This window comes from Hylobates moloch, unplaced genomic scaffold, assembly GCF_009828535.3.
Source record: "Hylobates moloch isolate HMO894 unplaced genomic scaffold, HMol_V3 SCAFFOLD_6, whole genome shotgun sequence".
Lineage (NCBI taxonomy): Eukaryota > Metazoa > Chordata > Mammalia > Primates > Hylobatidae > Hylobates > Hylobates moloch.
Genome location: NW_026652281.1, coordinates 155,976,370 through 155,996,247, shown reverse-complemented (window position 1 = coordinate 155,996,247; position 19,878 = coordinate 155,976,370). Strand labels below are relative to the sequence as shown.

General features: G+C 48.0%; 1 pseudogene; it reads left to right on the top strand.

The window, feature by feature from the left end:
* The first annotated feature begins 3,709 nt into the window (after positions 1–3,709).
* On the top strand, positions 3,710–3,841 carry LOC116472148 (U4 spliceosomal RNA; annotated as a pseudogene).
* The last annotated feature ends 16,037 nt before the right edge of the window (positions 3,842–19,878 follow it).

Genomic DNA, 19,878 nt, shown 5'->3' with positions numbered 1-19,878 from the left:
TTTTCTACATAAAAAAACAGAATGGAGAAGAATGCAGGTTGGTGGGAGCTGGGAGATAAGGTCCACAGGCCAGGAGAGGGCCCCCAGGCTGGGTCGTGTGAGGCAGTGTCCATCTGAGAAGGAAAGCCTGCTGGCCGCAGGGTCCCAGCACCCAGGAGCTAGAGGAGAGGGGGTGGGAGGGAGAGCAGCTACGCGTTCCTGGGTTTCTTGAGCGAGGACTGGTAAACCCCAGGGGCACGTGTAGCTATCACAAAAGCACGCACCTCGAGTGCTTCCCCCTCCCAGCCGGCGGGAGAGGAAGGGACCAGGATGGAGGCGAGCTTGGCAAAGTCTTTCTGGAATCAGCATCCTCCTCCTCCTCCTTCCCAGACTCCAGGCGCCAGGCTCCAGGCACGGTCCATCCCTGCGGAGGACTTCCGTGGATGCTGGTGGGCACAGATGCCAGCCCATCATGTGCTACCCTGGCAGATGCTAGGGAGCCAGGGGCCAGGCATCGTTCTCCCTGATGCCAGGGCACCACTCTGAGGAAAGGGAGAGAAGGACAGCTTGGTCTAAATCCACCTGCAGGGTCTGAGTGACCATACATGGGGCTGGACCTGAAATTTTCTGAGAGGGACTGGATTACATTTTCAGAAACTGGAATCAGAAATTAAAACTGAGTTATGAAAAATAATGAGTGACATTTTGCACATGTGACGTTTGAGCCGGATAATGTGTTTGCCACGTTTATAGTTGAAAGTGAAAGCACCTTGCACAGCACTCGGCATAAAGTCAGTGCTCAGTGATTTCTAGTGAATGAATCCTAACTGTGTACATGGCCTGAGTGCACACGAACACACTGGAAACAGGCAGGGAGCGGAGAGGGTGCCCCGCTGATGCTGCCCTATTATTTTTATTCAGAAGTCTGTTTGCCTTTTTACACATTTTTGATCCTACCATATGAACGATTTTTATAACATTCATGTTATGTTACATTCACATTTAATGCTAATTTTTATGACATTAGTACAAGATGATTGAATTCCTCCTTGGTCAGAAGACCCACGTCTGAATCCTGGATCCCCTACTTGTTAGTTGAAGCAAGCGACTGCGCCTCTGAGAGTCGGTGCAAAGGAGGCAATGCCTAGCTCAGGAGGCTGACAGGATGAAGTAGGAGAGGAATGAATGGAAGTCTCTTGGGACTCAGGCCTGCCTGATACTCTCTGGGCAGCTTAAAGTATGTTTTCTGAATGTTAAGGGAAGCACAGAGCAGGCATGCACGCAGATGGGGGTGAAATATTACTTCCATTCTTCCATGTGTGAGTCCTAAACACACACCACCTCCCCCACACACAAACAGACCTACAACACGTGCCACACATAACACAGGCACACACACACGCACTGCAGTAACACACACTGCACGCACATACAACACAGAGTGTAACACATACACATGTATACCACCTACACTACACAATGCACCACAGTCACATGATACACATGTACCACATGCACATATATGACCCACATCACCAACAAACACATGTGCATCATATGTACACATACTGCATCACATGCACACATGACCCACATGAACACACACATATGCCACATACTGCATGCATGCACATCTACACCACATGCAATACAGGCACATACAAGCCATATGTAGACACTGTGCACACACATTCACACCATGCTACATGCACACACCATGTTCACACATACTTGCACACACACCACTGATACACATATTTCCACACATGTCCACAGCCTGCGTGCACAAACCATATTATGCACACACACCCCATATACTATTAGGTTGGTGCAGAAGTAATCGCGGCTTTTGCCATTATTTTCAATAGCAAAAACTGCGATTACTTTTTTTTTTTGAGACGGAGTCTCACTCTGTCACCCAGGCTGGAGTGCAATGGGGTGATCTCAGCTCACCGCAACCTCTGCCTCTGGGGTTCAAGTGATTCTCCTGCCTCAGCCTCCCCAGTAGCTGGGATTACAGGTGTGTGCCACTACTCCCGGCTAATTTTTGTATTTTTAGTAGAGACGGGGTTTCACCATGTTGGCCAGGCTGGTCTTGAACTCCTGACCTCATGTGATCTGCCCGCCTCAGTCTCCCAAATTGCTAGGATAACAGGCGTGAGCCGCCATGCCCAGACAAAAACCGTGATTACTTTTGCACCAACCTGATACAGGTGCACAGACAAGTTTGGTAAGCAGGCATTGCAATAATTAAAGACAACACGAGGTGGCACCATGACACTTTTACTCAGAAATTTTCTTTGCCTATTTTTATACAGTTGTGATTATACTCTATATTAGTAGTTCTCAAAGTGTAGCCAAAACTATTTTCATAATAATGGTAAGATGTGATTTGCCTTTTTTCATTCTCATTCTCCCATGAGTATACAGTGGAATTTTCCAGAGATGCCGTGATGTGTGACATTGTAACAGATTGAAGGCAAAAGCAGATCTGAGAATCAGCTCAGACATCGACCTAGAGATTTGCCAGCGGAAAACAATGCAACTCACTAATTTTGCAGAAGATATTGTTGCTTTCCATGCAAAATTATTTATTGCTAACATACAACAATGGGTTTGTTGTTTTTTAATTTAAAAAATTGAGCAATTTGGATTCTTTTTACAGCTTATTTTTAATTGAAAATGAAATTATTTAACGTGTACAACATGATGTTTTGAAATATGTAGACATTGTGGAATCATTACTATTTTAAAATAAGTACATATTTCAAAACCTCCTCAAATTTAATCTGTATTACAGTAAAATTGATAGATGCAATTCACGTAAAGTTCCTTAGGGTCCACAGGAGATTTTCAGAGTATAAATCCTGAGAAAGAATATTTAGCAATCACTCTTCTATATGTAATCACATGTCCATAAATACATTTGAGGTTAATCATTTATTTTAAATTTATAAGGAACCAACAAGAACAAAGAAAAGGAAGACACTTGTAATCCTATTGCACGGAGACAAGAGACAATCACGACTGACGTTTGCCAGGTTTTCTCCTAGTTGTGTTTCAGAGCATCTATTTCCAGGTTGGTGTGTTCTAAGTACAGGCTCCGTGTTCTACGCTCTGAATATGATCCCCGCGTCCTAGGCTCTGGGTATAAGCCCGGGGTCCTAGGCTCTGGGTATAATCCCCATACCCTAGGCTCTGGGTATAAGCTTTGTGTTCTAGGTTTTGGGTAGAAGCCTTGTGTCCTAGGCTCTGGGTATAAGCCCCATGTCCTAATCCCTGGGGATAAGCCCCGGGTTCTAGACCCTGAGTATAAGTTCTGTGTCCTAGGCTCTGGGTATAAGCCTGTGTCCTAGGCCCTGGGTATATGCCCCAGGGTTTAGGCCATGGGTATAAGCCCCAAGTCCTAGGCTCTGGATACAAGCCCTGGGTTCCTGGCTCTGGGTATAAGCCTCATATCCTAGGTCACCTACCAGACTGAGAGCCCAGTCAAAGTTCCTTCTCATGGTGTGTCTAGGACGTCAGAAAACCTAGAGATGTGGCCAGACTCTGAGCCCCCTGAAAAGGGTTCCCAGACCTTTTGTGAGAGGGAGGCTTTGTCTACCCAGAGCCCACCTAGTCTTGCAGTCTTGGAGGGCTGCCCAGCACCTCAGGTAGGCCTGTTTGCACCTCAGCCTGGCCTGGTCTGGGTGTCCACTCCATACAGATATGTTTTTAAAAATTGAGGAATAGCTTTGTGCAGTGGCAGTATCGTAGCCAATGAGGTTTATCAGAGGCGCCATTATTGCTAATTGAAAAACTGAGGAATAGTTTAGTAAAACACACAGATCCTAAGTATATAATTTAATGGCTTTTTACAAATATCTATCTGTAGCCAACGCCCCAATCAAGGCAGAAAACATTGCCACCATTGTAGAAAATTCCCCCCAATCCCTTTACAGTCTATTCAACTTCCCTTGTCCCCTAATCCCCAAGCAGCCACTATTCTGATTTGTATTCCAGAAAAGTAGTTTTTCTGGATTTTTTTTTTTTTTTTTTTGAGACGGAGTCTCGCTCTGTCGCCCAGGCTAGAGTGCAGTGGCGCAATCTTGGCTCACTGCAAGCTCTGCCTCCCGGGTTCACGCCATTCTCCTGCCTCAGCCTCTCCGAGTAGCTGGGACTACAGGCGCCCGCCACCACTCCCGGCTAATTTTTTTTTTTGTATTTTTAGTAGAGACGGGGTTTCACCGTGGTCTCGATCTCCGGATCTCGTGATCCACCCGCCTCGGCCTCCCAAAGTGCTGGGATTACAAGCGTGAGCCACTGCGCCCGGCCTGGATTTTTTTTTTTTTTTTTTTTGAGACGGAGTCTCGCTCTTGTCGCCCAGGCTGGAGTGCAGTGCGCAATCTTGGCTCACTGCAAGCTCCGCCTCCCGGGTTCACGCCATTCTCCTGCCTCAGCCTCTCCGAGTAGCTGGGACTACAGGCGCCCGCCACCACGCCCGGCTAATTTTTTTTTTTTTGTATTTTTAGTAGAGACGGGGTTTCACCGTGGTCTCGATCTCCGGATCTCGTGATCCACCCGCCTCGGCCTCCCAAAGTGCTGGGATTACAAGCGTGAGCCACTGCGCCCGGTGATGTTTGATGCAGGTGTGATGCAGGTTTGGACACTGCCTTCATGAAGGTTGGGATGCAGGTGTGATGAGGTTTTGGATTATTGGATGCAGGTGTGATGCAGTTGGATCAAAGGGTGGGATGCAGGTCGGGATGCAGGTGTTATACTGTTGGGCTGCAGGTGGGATGCAGGTGTGATGCAGGTTTGGAATGAGGTGTGAAGTTTGGACTGCAGGTGTGACTCAAGGTGTTGTGCAGGTGGATGCAGGTGTGGGACGCAGGTGGGATGCAGGTTGGGATGGTCAGGTGTGACTGCAGGTGTTGGGACTGCAGGTGTGACTGCAGGTGGGACTACAGGTGTTGGGACTGCAGGTGGGACTGCAGGTGTGACTGCAGGTGTTGGGACTGCAGGTGGGACTGCAGGTGTTGGGACTGCAGGTGGGACTGCAGGTGTTGGGACTGCAGGTGGGACTGCAGGTGTGACTGCAGGTGTGAGCCATCGCACCAGCCAGAGTCGAACTGCGTCTCTAGCGAGAGCAGCCACTGTAATATAAAGGCTCGGGAATTCCACCTCATGTTTGCTGCCGTGACACTTGCCCTCTGAGTATCAGTTAGCTATTGTCACCATTATGCTGTGTAACAAACCATCCCCACATCTCAGTGACAAACAGTAATAATCATTTATTTCTTACTCATGAGTTTGTGGGTTGGCTGGGCAGCCCTGCTCCACATGCCTCTCATCCTCTTCCTGGGACCAGCAGGGGCAGGTTCATCTCTGGCTGATGGCAGGGCCCTGAGAGAGGGCACATCTAACCCCACAGACACATTTCCAGTTTTGCTGTGTCATGCCTGCTGGCATCCCTTTGGCCAAGCCCAAAGTCAAGGGGTGGGAAAGGGAGGCTATGGCGAGGGTGTGAGTGTGGGTGAAAAACTGGGGCGGGTCATTCAATCTACGTTACCAGTTTCCTGACAACGTAAGTTAAGAGAAAGAGCTTTGTGGCTCACGCCTGTAATTCCATCACTTTGGGAGGCCGAGGCGGGCGGATCACAAGGTCAGGAGATGGAGACCATCCTGGCTAACATGGTGAAACCCCGTCTCTACTAAAAATACAAAAAAATTGCCGGGCATGGTGGCGGGCACCTGTAGTCCCAGCTACTCGGGAGGCTGAGGCAGGAGAATGGCGTGAACCCGGGAGGCGGAGCTTGCAGTGAGCCGAGATCGTGCCACTGCACTCCAGCCTGGGCGACAGAGCAAGACTCCGTTAAAAAAAAAAAAAAAAAAAAAAAAGGTAAAACTGGTTTGCTAGTCCAATTATTTAGTGAATCAGTCCAGTTTATTAGAAATCCCAGTGAGGTTGTTTTCAGAAGTGCGGCAGGTCTGAGCGGATCGTTTGCAGAAAGCTCTGAGCGGTTCATTTGCAGAAAGCTCTGTTCTTGCCTTGGGACGGTCATGCCTGCACTGGGAATGTGAATTTACTTGCTGTTCTCTCGCCGCTGCTCCTGCCCGCCTGTGACCAATTCCCTACCACACTGAGCTCGTTTGAGACTTTAGTTTCATATTTTTAAGACCAGCTTAGTGCGTCATCTCTGTCTTTATTTCTCCCTTCAGCACTTACTGTAGTCGATCTCTTTTATTTTCTTAGATTCTTTGGGGGGAGTTTATAGGTGGGATGAACCCATATATGGATGAAAATGTCTTTATTTTGCACCCCCACTTTAAGGCTAGATTAGCTGGGTCTTGGATCCTAGATTACGAATAGTTTTTTCTTTGGAATGTTAGAGAAATTGCTCTACTATCTTTTAGGATTCGGGATTGATGATAAGTCTTGATGTCAAGCTGATTTTCATTCTATTGCGACAACTTATTCTCTCTGTCAGAAAACTATGAGGATTTTCCTTTCTTCCTTGATATTCCAAAATTTTGCTGCAATGTGCCTAGATTTCTAAAATTCCACTTTACTTTTTTTTTTTTTGAGACGGAGTCATGCTTTGTCGTCCGAGTTAGAGTGCAGTGGGGTGATCTCAGATCACTGCAACCTCCGCCTCCTGGCTTCAAGTGATTCTCCTGCCTCAGCCTCCCAAGTAGCTGGGATTACAGGCGTGCCATCATGCCAGGCTAATTTTTGTATTTTTAGTGGAGAAGGGGTTTTGCCGTGTTGGCCAGGCTGGTCTCGAACTCCTAGCCTCAAGTGACGGTCTCGGCCTCCCGCTTTATTTAATTAATTTGTTTTGGGATGGAGTCTTGCTCTGTCACCCAGGCTGGAGTGCAGTGGCGCGATCTCGGCTCACTGCAAGCTCTGCCTCCCGGGTTCACGCCATTCTCCTGCTTCAGCCTCCCGAGTAGCTGGGGCTACAGGCACCCACCACCATGCCCGGCTAATTTTTTTTTGTATTTTTTTAGTAGACATAGGATTTCGCCGTGTTAGCCAGGATGGTCTTGATCTCCTGACCTCATGATCCACCTACCTCGGCCTCCCAAAGCGCTGGGATTACAGGCGTGAGTCACCGTGCCTGGCCATGAGTTCCCTGTCCTTCTCAGGGACAGGGAGTCAGTGATTCCTGGGGAGACTGTCTTTCTTCCCTGGACCAAGTATTCACACTTTCTATATCAACTGGGGGCAAATGCTGTGCGAAGCTGGTGACCTTGCTGATTTATTCCCAGAACATGATGCATTTCCTTCCCCTTTCTTTCCCTTTTGTGCTACTTCTAATTAAGGAAGATGTTTCTGTCATTTATGGGATTTTGGTTCGGAGGGAGGTCAATCAGGGGTGCTTGTTCCTCCATCTGGCCCTGATCTGGGTTTTTAGCAAAACAACTGAGTTTGGAAGTTTGAAACTAACGACATTAGGGCTGGGAAATTTCTTAATGTAAATATATTTCAGCAGAGTTAATGAAAACTTGGAGTGCTTACAAAGTTGGATATCTTACATGTGTGACAAATTATATATAAACCAGATTTCATTTCCTGTTTTTTTTTTTTTTATTTTTTCTTCTTTTTAATCAGCAAAGGAAAAATGGCAAGAAAACCAAGTCTCCTATCTTATAACTACACATTTTAGGGGAGAATGCATATTGAAACATTTTCAACATTTGCTGTTAAAATGAATACAATTTTACAAAAAGAAATCCACCCCCCACACAAAGCATAAAGTTCTAGGCAATGACGAGCCCCTCAGTCAGAAATGGTCCAGGCTTTGCCTCCAGGAGCCCGTTGGCCCTAGCCTGCTGCTGTTGGCAGCCGCAGTGCAGTTTCTCTCACACATCTCTCATCACTATGGTGATTCTTGTTAAATAAAGTGAGCAGTCCTGATCATGTGCACTAGTGCCTTCTTCTGCGTTTCATCTGTGGCTGTCAGTTTCCACAACCCATCTATTCAATAAAGATTTGTTGATTATCTACTTTGTGCTTGGGCCCAGTGATGCAAAGATGAATAGGACAAGATACTTGCCCTCCAGGAAGCTTTATATAGGGGAGAAGAGGCAGAACAGTTAGATTCCATGGATCCTCTGGCATTTGGAGTCCAACTTTACATGTTTTTGTGAAGTGACTGAATTTAACAATGTTTTATGCTTGTATAATTTTTCAAAAAATATGTTTAACTTTCAAATGGGAGATGCATGACATAGTTCAAACCATCAAAATGATATGAAAAGATATCCCCACCTGCTCATTCTCCTTCCCCCACCTCCCCCTCTAGGTAACCTTTTTCTTTGAGACAGAGTCTTGCTCTGTCGCCCAGGCTGGAGTGCAGTGGAGCGATCTCGGCTCACTGCAAGCTCTGCCTCCCGGGTTCATGCCATTCTCCTGCCTCAGCCTCCTGAGTAGCTGGGACTACAGGTGCCTACCACCACGCCCAGCTGACTTTTTGTATTTTTAGTAGAGACAGGGTTTCACCATGTTAGCCAAGATGGTCTCGATCTCCTGACCTTGTGATCCGCCCATCTTGGCCTCCCAAAGTGCTGGGATTACAGGCTTGAGCCACCACACCTGGCCTTTTCTGGTTTTATTTCTAAAATGATTTTTTTCTTTTTCCTAATTCTTTCCTAAATTCTGCTAGTTCTTTATACATTCTTTCATTTAACCAAATTATCCCTTTTCTGATTTCTGTTGTTCTTTCACAGTTTCTAAAAATTTCTTAGTTTCTTTTTACTTAATTTGTAATATCAGATTATCGTCAGCTTCATCTGCTTGGTGGCTCTATTTTTGTCGTTGCCGTTACCTGTGTGTGTGTGAGTGTTGCTCTGTCACCCAGGCTGAAGTGCAATGGTGCGATCTCGGCTCACTGCAACCTCCGCCTCCTGGGTTCAAGTGATTCTTCTGCCTCAGCCTCCTGAGTAGCTGGGATTACAGGCATGCGCCACAACACCCGGTTAATTTTTGTATTTTTAGTAGAGACGGGGTTTCACCATGTTGGCCAGGCTGGTCTTGAACTCCTGACGTCACGTGATCCGGCCGCCTCGGCCTCCCAAAGTGCTGGGATTACAGGCGTGAGACACCGCGCCCGGCAGAGTCAGAATATTTCTAACCCTTTCTTGTTTCCGAGTACCAACTAATATTTGCACCCTCTTTTTCAAAGTACTGTATTTGTTTTTGGGTACCATTAAAGATTCTATTCGCAAAAGGAAAGCCACTCGTAAGTGGACAATGTGGTACACTTGCTGTGTGGTGTTCAGATGAGAACGCACTGAAGGAACCAATTGTCGCTGGGGTGATATGGAGGGCAGGCTGGCCGGGGTCCACATTCAGGCTGTTGAGCAGCCAGAGGGAAGGTCAGGGCCAGACTGTGAAGAATGTGAGCTGCCGCACTCAGAGCTCTGGGTGTTTCCTGCAAGCAATGGGCAGCCACAGAGGGTTTCACAGAGGAGGAAGGAGGTGGCCAGAACTCCGTTAAGGCGGATATGAATTCCAGTGGCTGTGAAGGATGGGGAAGAGACTGCAGTGATTCCGTAACTTTTAATTGTTCCATTTACCTGCTATGGTAGCACACGAATGCTACCACTCCTTACATGACACGGAGGGGCCTGGGGAGAAACCCTGGGGACGAGGAATCTCTCTACGATGCTTTCCGACTGCAAAGGTTGAGGGCCACTTTCCCACTTGGTTCCTGAAGGGCGGTCCTTCTCATCGCCATGCAGTGCATGTTGATTCAAACACTATGTGAGTCACTTCAGGCTCACAGAGCAGCTGGTGCCTCAGAACCAGGGCTCCGTATCCTTGAATCGAAGCGTGAGATTGTTTATCACTTTCAAGGGAGCAGATCATTAGTGGGGCAATACCTTGTTCCAGACACGGTGAAGAGGGGGCGGCAGGGCTGAGAAGAGAAGCCCAGCTTCCTGAAGCTCTGCTCAGCTGCCTTCTGCCTACCCAGTGGCCCTGCCAGCCGTGTTTGTCTGGCTCCTCAAGCAGCGATGCCGTGTGCGGTTTCCATGGCAGTGGGCCCCGGAGGGCAGCCGGGGACACAGCCAGGTGGCTCGCAGCTCACCTGACTGGCTGTTGGCAGGAGGCAGGCAGCCTCCTTCTGCTTCTCTGTTCCTGGAGCTTTCAGAATGTCTTCAGTTACTCCCTTTAGGAGTCTGATCTCTGTGTGAGAGAAACTTAAAGTTCTGGGCTTGTAAAGAGTACACTTTATCTCCGAGCGATTGCCTGGCAGTCATGCAGAATGCCAGGGCGGAAAAGTACCGGGAAAGCACACATCTCTGCAAGGGATGCTGGAACTCAGGGGCCCAGCTTCCCACGGTGGGCAGCAAGAGCACGCTTTGCACGGAGGAAAGACAGGCTCCATCTGCAAGGGCCACAGGATGACCTTCACAGGGTCATTGGCACCCGGCCCTTGGGGCTCAGGGTCTGGCATCTTTGATTCATGAACTCAAGAAGACTGTGTGGGTCAGAGTTGCCTCCTGCAGCACACAACTGTTGGCTTAGTCACTGTCATCGTTCCAGAGAGGACTCATCACAGGATTATTAGGAATCCAGAATCCAGTGGGGGAAACACAAACTCTCAAACAGAGAAGAAGTCAAAATCAGGTCCAAGTTCACGGTGAGCCTTTTCAGCAAGTGCTTCCTGCTCCAAGTTGTAGGCTGTGGCTGCTGAGCTCCCAGCCTGGGGTATTAGGGAAGCCAGGCATGGGGCTCGGCCCTCAGGGTGGGTTCTGGCAGACCACAGGCTTTATGCCGGGAGCTAACACTTAAAAGAATTGCATGGCAGGGATGGGGAGAAAGGCCCGGGGCCTAGGACTCAGGCTCTGTCTCCAGAAAGGAAGATGCTCCAGCAGTTCCCATCCAATAGAGACATGAACATTGGGTCCGCTGGAACACGAGACAGAGCAAAGCTCTTCCTATCTGCTTAGGACCCTAAAGAAATGGCCCTGAGGCCACATGTTCTTCTAGACTTGTTGAAGGATCAACAGCAGAGTGAAACATATTTTAGTATCAAGCACCACTGGGAAACAAAAAATAAAACTCACTGGGCCGGGTGCGGTGGCTCACGCCTGTAATCCCAGCACTTTGGGAGGCCGAGGCGGGCGGATCATGAGGTCAGGAGATCGAGACCATCCTGGCTAACACGGTGAAACCCCGTCTCTACTAAAAATACAAAAAATTAGCCGGGCGTGGTGGGGGCGCCTGTAGTCCCAGCTACTCGGAGAGGCTGAGGCAGGAGAATGGCATGAACCTGGGAGGTGGAGCCTGCAGTGAGCCGAGATCGCGCCACTGCACTCCAGCCTGGGCGACAGAGCGAGACTCTATCTCAAAAATCAATCAATCAGTCAATCAATCAATCAATCAATCAAACTCACTTGAAGGCCACACACGAGACAAAAGCAGATTTCATTTTCTTAAGGGGCAACGTCTTTTTTGCGCTAATCACCTACCATTAAATCATGAACAAAGACAATGAAATTCCGGTTGGTAACCCCCAAACTAATTAGTACATTTCTTGGGTTCTGTATTATGAGCAGTTAGAGGAGACGGAGAGGGAGGGGTAAGTCTATTCAATCGCACTGCAGGAAAACAGTTTTTAAGTACTTTACTAGGTGTTAGGTTCCAAAGTAGGAACTGAGAGACCCAGCCCACGCCCCCAGTGGCTGGGGTTTTCCTGGCATTCAGGAAAGCAAGCAGCCAGCCAGCAGGTAGATGGAGGCCCAAAGCTCTGGTCCTGGGGCAGCGGCTGGAGTGAGAGGGCCGGCATGGGGGTGTGGGCTCCATGTTGCCCACAGAAGAGGCCTTTAAACAGGACAGATGGGATTCTCGGAGACCACCCTGGCTGGTGGGTGGGGCAGAGGAGATGAGACCGTCATGGAGACAGAGAATCCAGTGAGATGTCTACAGTGGAAAGCCAGAGGGCAAACAGTGGAGGTGTGAGTGGAGGGGTGGGTGCGGATTCTCGAAACCCCTGGGCTGGCCCAATGCCTGGGTGTAGGAGGAGAGAGAGGGAGGAGCCTGGCCAGACCCCGCAGCTTCCGGCCTGGGCAGCAGCAAGGAAGACCATGCCATTCACCAGGATGAGGACTGGAGGGCGCCTTGTGGGGGTGTGATGGTGCAGGATAGTGGGAGAGAGAATGATGAGTTTGAATTTAGTTGATTTTATTAGGTAGTGTATTGGTCAGGGCTCTACCGGAGAAACAGAGAAACAGAACCAGTATGTATATCCATATATACAGAGAGAGAGACGCATTGCAAGGAACTGGCTTCCCCAGAGGTGGGGCTGTCAGGGCAAGTCAGGAATCCGTAGGCCAGGGCACTGGAAGGGCAGGCGGGAACTCTCAGGCAGGCGCCGACGCTGCAGTCCAGACAGGGTTTCTCCATCCTCAGGGAAGCCTCAGTTCTACTCAAGGCCTTTCATCCTATTGGATGAGGCTGACCCAGGTTACCAGGGATAATCTCCTTTCTTAAAATTGGCTGACTGCAGACGTGATTTGCATCTACAAAACGCCTTACAGAACACCTAGGCTAGTGTGGAGTTTGTTAAAGTCAATTCAAATGAAGACCAGGTCTGAAGAATTCTGAGCAGACAAAGCCGGTTAGGCCCATACGCGACCTTCACCTTGCTTGATTTGCAAACGTAAGTGAAACTTAACTTGAGCTATTTCTTACAAATGTCTATGTTAAAGAGAAACAGAACTTAAGCTCAACTAGTCAGAATCAGCCAAAAAGCTTCTAATTATATAACTAAGGACTTTCCAGTGGGATACACCAAATGAGGCAACTTGTAATTATAACCAATTAAATATTTTCTCAGCATCACTTCCACATTTACCCTATGACACCTGTGCCTTTGCATCTTCAGTGCAACCCTCGCACCACCTCTGGTTTGGAGCTGCCTGATTCGTGAATCACTCTTTGCTCAAACAAACTCTTTAACATTTTATTGTCTTGGTGTACTTTTTTAACAGATTAAATAATCGAGTACTATAGTCTAGCCAAGTTGACACATAAAGCTGACCATCGTGGCCAGGTGCCGTGGCTCACATCTGTAATCCCAGCACTTTGGGAGGCTGAGGTGAGAGGATCACTTGAGCCCAGGAGTTCAAGAGCAGCCTGGGGAACATGGCCAAACCCTGTCCCTGCAGAACATGATTAGCTGCATATGGCGGTGCACACCTGTAGTCCCAGCTACTTGGGAGGCTGGAGTAGGAGGATTGCTTGAGCCCAGAGCAAGGCCCCCCCACCCCCCCTTTTTTTTTATGAGACAGAGTCTCGCTCTGTTGCCCAGGCTGGAGTGCAGTGGCGCAATTTTGGCTCACTGCAACCTCTGCCTCCGGGGTTCACGCCAGTCTCCTGCCTCAGGCTTCTGAGCAGCTGGGACTACAGGCGCCCACCACCATGCTTGGCTGATTTTTTTTTGTATTTTTAGTAGAGACGGGGTTTCACCATGTTAGCCAGGATGGCCTCTATCTCTTGACCTCGTGATCTGCCCGCCTTGGCCTCCCAAAGTGCTGGGATTACAGTTGTGAGCCACCGCGCCCAGACAGCCCTGTCTTTAAAAAAAAAAGGACAAAAACACAAAACCAAGTAATTATAATCTGTTGCCCAGGATGGCGCGATCATAGCCCACTGCAATCTCAAACTGGGGAGAACTAGCAGGAGTTTGAGATGGGAGGAAAACACTTATAATCATCCTCTACAACGTGTATATATCACTTTATGCTCCTCACAGCTCTCCCCAAAGGAAACCACAGTGAAAGAGTTTCTGTATCTCCATCCACAGATGGGAGGGGCATTTGCACAGGAAACAGAAACTGGGGGTCCTTAGCAACTGGGTAAGATGGGAAGCCATGGGACCCAGGGAGGGTGTGAAAGTCATGAGACACAGAGGAGACTCTGGAGACACCATGAATAGGGGACAGGGTGGAAGGGAAACCAGGAGTGGGGGCACATGGAAGCGTCAGTCAATAGAATCCCAATGAGCTGGTGCATGATGAGTCCGGAGCAGGTGGCCAGGCAGCCCCACTGGCTGTGCAGCAGACGGACAGGGAGCAGGGGTGCCAGGGTGGATGATATTCTTCAAACCCAGTTCTGCAGGAAGAAACACCCCACCCTGCAGTCAAGGTTGGGGGCCTTGCTAAGAGCAGGTCAATGGTATGTTGAAGAAGAAGGAATCAAAGCTTCTATGCTGTGCTGCTGAGAGCAGGGGGCAAGGGTGGTTGACACTTTGTTTAAGGTTCAGCATCATGAGTTTCTGGTTGAGCAAAGGTTTTCCTGGAGCCTTATTTGGGATTGTGCATAAGAATTTGAGGATGAGGGGTTGACACCATGTAAGAAGGGAGGAGGAGACCCAGCCATGGCAAGAGGCAGCATGAGGAGTAAAGATGATCAGTGAGATCATCTCACATAGGGTGGTGGTTCAGGGCCTTGGCAGACATGACCCACTCCTCAGTTTTACACTGTGCCCTGTTGTGTACAATGGTGGACCCAACCCTATGCCCCCTACTTCTCCAAAACCTGGAGGGACAGTCTGTACAGCATGACAAAAAAACTGTCTACCAAGTGCATGTGAAGGCCCGGCCACTGTGCTGGACCCCTGTGAGTTGTGGTGACCCTTACAGGTGCCCTAACTCCTCCCTGGAGCAGGATCTTTCCGGGCCCCACATCAAATGAAGGCCCAGGGCGCTTGCAGATATGGTGGTTACTGGCTTAGCCCATCACTCTCTCAGGGGGATTCGAATGGGAAGGAGTACTTCCCTCTAACACGCAGCCCATGTCCTGGACCTGGAGTTGACTGTTTCCAGTCATCTTCTGAGGCCCAGAGTAACAAGTGCCGTGACTTATGTAGCTCTTTATGGAGACAGATCTCCTGTCTGCCATCTCTTCTTTCCCAGGCCTTCTCTCTTGATACCCTTGGCTGTTCTGATAAGCTTTGGCCTCTCACTTCCTTAGGCATACTCATCAGAAAGTCCCTCTGTTTTATGGTAAAGATTTTTTTTTTCCCTAGAGTTCATAGGATGAAGCTTCTAAAGCTCTTGGAATTCTCCAAGTGACAAGAGTTGTGTTTGTTATTCATGGTGGCCCTTGGACCACATCTGAGTTTATGCTATCAAGACACAGGATAGGCCAGGTGCGGTGGCTCACACCTGTAATCCCAGCATTTTGGGAGGCCAAGGCGGGAGGATTGCTTGAGGCCAGGAGTTTGAAACCATCCTGGACAACATAGATCTCATCTCAAGCAAAACAAAACAAAACAAAACAAAACAAACCACCACCACCACCAGGATTCTCCTGCTAACAGCTGGTCTGGGATCAAAGAACTTACCCAAATATTAGTAACATAATAGCTATAACTTCAAATTCATACAGAATACTGTAAGAAAAACCCTGAAAAAAAGAAACAGAATTTCTCTGCAGACGAAGAAAATATGTCAGAAAAATGTTGCCAAAGGCAGAGGAAAATTGCACCCCAAATTTCCAACATATATCAAGAAAAAAAACCTCAGTGAAATAGTTGCAACTATAAAGACCACAAAGCAGAAATGTAAGAACTCAGGATAGAAATAGCCAGACAAGAGGAAGAGATGACCAGATAGCAGGTGGACATTATGCACTGGTAGAATTAGAAAAAAAAAATAGAAGAAAAGGCAAACCTATTTCAGAATGAACATGAAATTAAAAGGAGTTGAAGCGAGATAGAGTTGAAAGCATGCTAAGGCACATAGATAACAGAAATGAGGAAAAAGCATGAACTAGAAGTAAAGGGATGAAGCAGGTTAGAAATATCAGGAAAAGTGGTAAAAGCCTTTGAAATGGACCAGAAGAATGATTAGGTGTCTTCAGTGGAAAAGTGCTTTGGATCACAGTGTAAAACGAAGCACTCTCTTCTGGGCCACCCACTTCTGGGTCTGTGCTTTTCATTGTCTTTGTGCTGTTTTGTAATTTTGTAAGCTGTAGATAAGCAACAGAAATGCAAAGGATTTTTACCTGTAGGTGTGCAAGTTAATTCTTTCTGGTAGAAAGAACACTTGATTCCCCATCGTGGCAGGCAGAGTAACAGACCCCCAAAGACGTCAACAGTGTGAGTATGTTACTTTACATGGCAAAACAGACTCTGCATATGTAAATTAGGTAAAGATCTTGAGGTGAGGAGATCACCCTGAATTATCTCGGAGGGCCCGGCGTAACCACAAGGCTCCTTCTAGGAGGAAGGCAGGAGGGCCGGGGTTAGGGAAGGAGATGTGGCTTTGGAAGCAGAGGGTGCAGTGAGGCCTGCCATGAGCCAAGGGATGAGGGCAGCCTCTAGAAGTGGGAAAGGCAAGAAAACAGGCTCTCTCTTTTTTTTTTTTTTTTTTTTGAGGCAGAGTCTCGCTCTGTCGCCCAGGCTGGAGTGCAGTGGCGCAATCTCGGCTCACTGCAAGCTCCGCCTCCTGGCTTCACGCCATTCTCCTGCCTCAGCCTCTCCTAGTAGCTGGGACTACAGGCGCCCGCCACCACGCCCGGCTAATTTTTTGTATTTTTTTTAGTAGAGACGGGGTTTCACCATGTTGGCCAGGATGGTCTCAATCTCCTGACCTCGTGATCTGCCTGCCTCGGCCTCCCAAAGTGCTGGGATTACAGGCGTGAGCCACCGTGCCTGGCCAGAAAACAGGCTCTCATGGGGGCCTCCCGAAGGAACTCCACTCTGTCCACCCACTTTGGACCTCCCATCTCCAGAACTGCAAGACAATACATTTGCTGTTTTAAGCCACTTACATTTGTGATAATTTGTTATAGCAGCAAGAGGAAGCTAATGCAAACCCTATCAAAAAAGAGCCAATTTGATATATATTTATACATCCACTTCATGATCCATAGGTGTCTCTGTTCTCTGAATTCTCCTTTAAACTAATTGTGGTAGCTTACTGATTTTCTCATTCATTCACGAGTTGAGTCAAATATTTTAAATGTGTGTATTTTTATTTATTTGTTTATTTATTTCGGAGACAGTCTCACTCTGTAACTCGGGCTGGAGTGCTGTGGCGTGATCACGGCTCATGGCAGCTTTGAACTCCTGCACTCAGGTGATCCTCCTGCCTCAGCCTCCTGAGGAGCTTGGACCACAGGCACATGCCACTATGCCCGGTGAATTATTTTTTAATTTTTGTAGGGACAGAGTCTCAGCATGAATAAGAAGAGACAGCAGACACGAACACTGAGATGACACAGAAGTTAGAATTATCTGATAAGAATTTTAAAGCAGCTGTCATAAAATGCTGCAATGTGCACATTATGAATGTGCTTGAAACAAATGAAAGAGGAGAAAGTCTAGGCAAAGAAATAGATGAAATTAAGAAATAAATGAGGGCCGGGCGCGGTGGCTCACGCCTGTAATCCCAGCACTTTGGGAGGCCGAGGCGGGCGGATCACTAGGTCAGGAGATCGAGACCACGGTGAAACCCCGTCTCTACTAAAAATACAAAAAATTAGCCGGGCGTGGTGGCGGGCGCCTGTAGTCCCAGCTACTCGGAGAGGCTGAGGCAGGAGAATGGCGTGAACCCGGGAGGCGGAGCTTGCAGTGGGCCGAGACTGCGCCACTGCACTCCAGCCTGGGCGACAGAGCGAGACTCCGTCTCAAAAAAAAAAAAAAAGAGAAAAAAGAAATAAATGAGGCCAGGCACAGCGGCTTATGCCTGTAATCCCACCACTTTGGGAGGCCGAGCTCGGCGGATCACCTGAAGGAGTTTGGGACCAGCCTGGCCAACATGGTGAAACCCCATCTCTACTGAAAATACAAAAAAATTAGCCAGGCATGGTGGCATGCACCTGTAACCCCAGCTCCTTGGGAGGCTGAGGCAGGAGAATCACCTGAACCCAGGAAGCAGAGGTTGCAGTGAGCCGAGATTGCACCACTGAACTCCAGCCTGGGCGGCAAAGAGTGAGACTCCATCTCAAAAAAAAAAAAAAAAAAAGTATGGATAAAATATAGAACAACAATATAAAAACTCAATGGATGGGTTTAACAGCAGAATGGAGAGTCCGGAGGAAAGAAATCCATGAACTTGGAGGTACAATGACATACATTATCCAATTGGAATAGCAGAAAGAAAATAGCCCGGAAAAACCAACAACCCATTAGCAAGTCACTGCTCAAGGGCAGGCCCTTCGCCTTCCTATTCACTGAAGTATCCCAAATGCTCTGTCCAGCACCTGGCCTGTGGTGGGCACTCATGTTTGTTGAAGGCTCTAATGCCCTGTGGGTGTGGATTCCCCTTTGTCAATGTTTTGGTTTGTTTGGTTTTGGTTTTGGTTTTGGTTTTGACCAGTTTAAGTGAAGTGTTTTTTCTGAAGGCGCTGAGACAGAATTGGATTCATGCCTCCCTCTTGGCTTCTGGTGGCTGCAGAAATCCTTGACCTTCTTTGGCTTTTGGACGCGTCACTGCCACCTGTGTCTCCGTCTCCACATCGCCTTCTCCTCTTTGCCTTTTGTCTCCAGTGTCCTTCTTCCTTTTCTTATGCTGTCATTGGATTCGGGGCCCACTCTGACTCCGAGATGATCTCAACTTGAGACTCTGAATTACAGTTGCAAAGACCCCTTTCCAAATAAGGTCACACTCAGCTTCAGGGGTTAGGAGCTGGACAGACATTTTTGGAGGCCTATTCACCCCCTACAGAGATGGAAAACAGATGAGTGGCTGTCAGAGGTTAGGGATGGTGGGGACATGGCTGTGTAGGTGACTATCACGGGGTGGCTCCCAAGGGTGATTTTTGTGGCAATGGGATAGTTTTGTATTTTGATTGTAATAGTTACATGAAACTACACATATGATAAGATGACACGCACTGGGTCGGGCTTGGTGGCTCATGCCTGTAATCCCAGCATTATGGGAGGCTGAGATGGGCAGATCACCTGAGGTCAGGAGTTAGAGATCAGCCTGGCCAACAAGGTGAAACGCTTCCTCTACTAAAAATACAAAAATTAGCTGGGCGTGGTGGTGGGCGCCTGTAATCCCAGCTACTCCGGAGGCTGAGGCATGAGAATGGCTTGAACCCGGGAGGCAGAGGTTGCAGTGAGCTGAGATCATGCCACTGCACTCCAGCCTGGGCGACAGAGTGAGACTCTGTTTCAAAAAAGAAAAAAAAAAAGATGACGCACATTGTACCAATGTCAATTTTCCCGGTTTTGATGTTGTACCATAGTTATGTAAGATATTGTCACTGGGAGAAACTGTGTGAAGTGTAAATGGGGACATCTCGATACTATCCTTGCAACTTCTGTGAATCTATAATTGTTTCCAAATAAAATGTTCAACAAAACCCTATGTGCACATGCACACACAGACACAAACGTAAGCAAAGTCAAAAGACAAATGACAAACAGGCAAAAAAATTCTTTTCTTTCCCAAAACAAGACCCAAATTGATTCAGCAGACATTTTAATTAGGAAATCCCGTAAATCAGGACCACGCTAATTTCGGACACTCCATTATGAAGCAGACATCTACATCTGGAGGATGAACAAGCCATTAAATCTCTTAAAAACTGGCTTTGCTACCTTTGCATTCGGGGGTAGGACCTTCGTAAGACACCATTAAGCTTCAAAAGGCAAAGCCTGTGATTTCTCCTCGGGGAAAGCCACATTTTAAAACCAGCTTCAGTCACAAAGAACAGCTGCATGGGAGGAGGAGGCAAACCGCACGGGTGAGGACGTGCAGAGGCTGAGGCCCACAGCTTCACAGAGGCCAGTGCAGAGCAGAAAAACATCCAGGGTCTCTTGTCCATTCCTACAGACACCAGCAAGGGTGGAATAAGAAAGTTTGGCTGGGAGGATAGGAGAGAGGCTCAAGAGATTGTTTAGGTGGGCACGGTGGCTCACGTCTATAATCCCAGCATTTTGAGAGGCC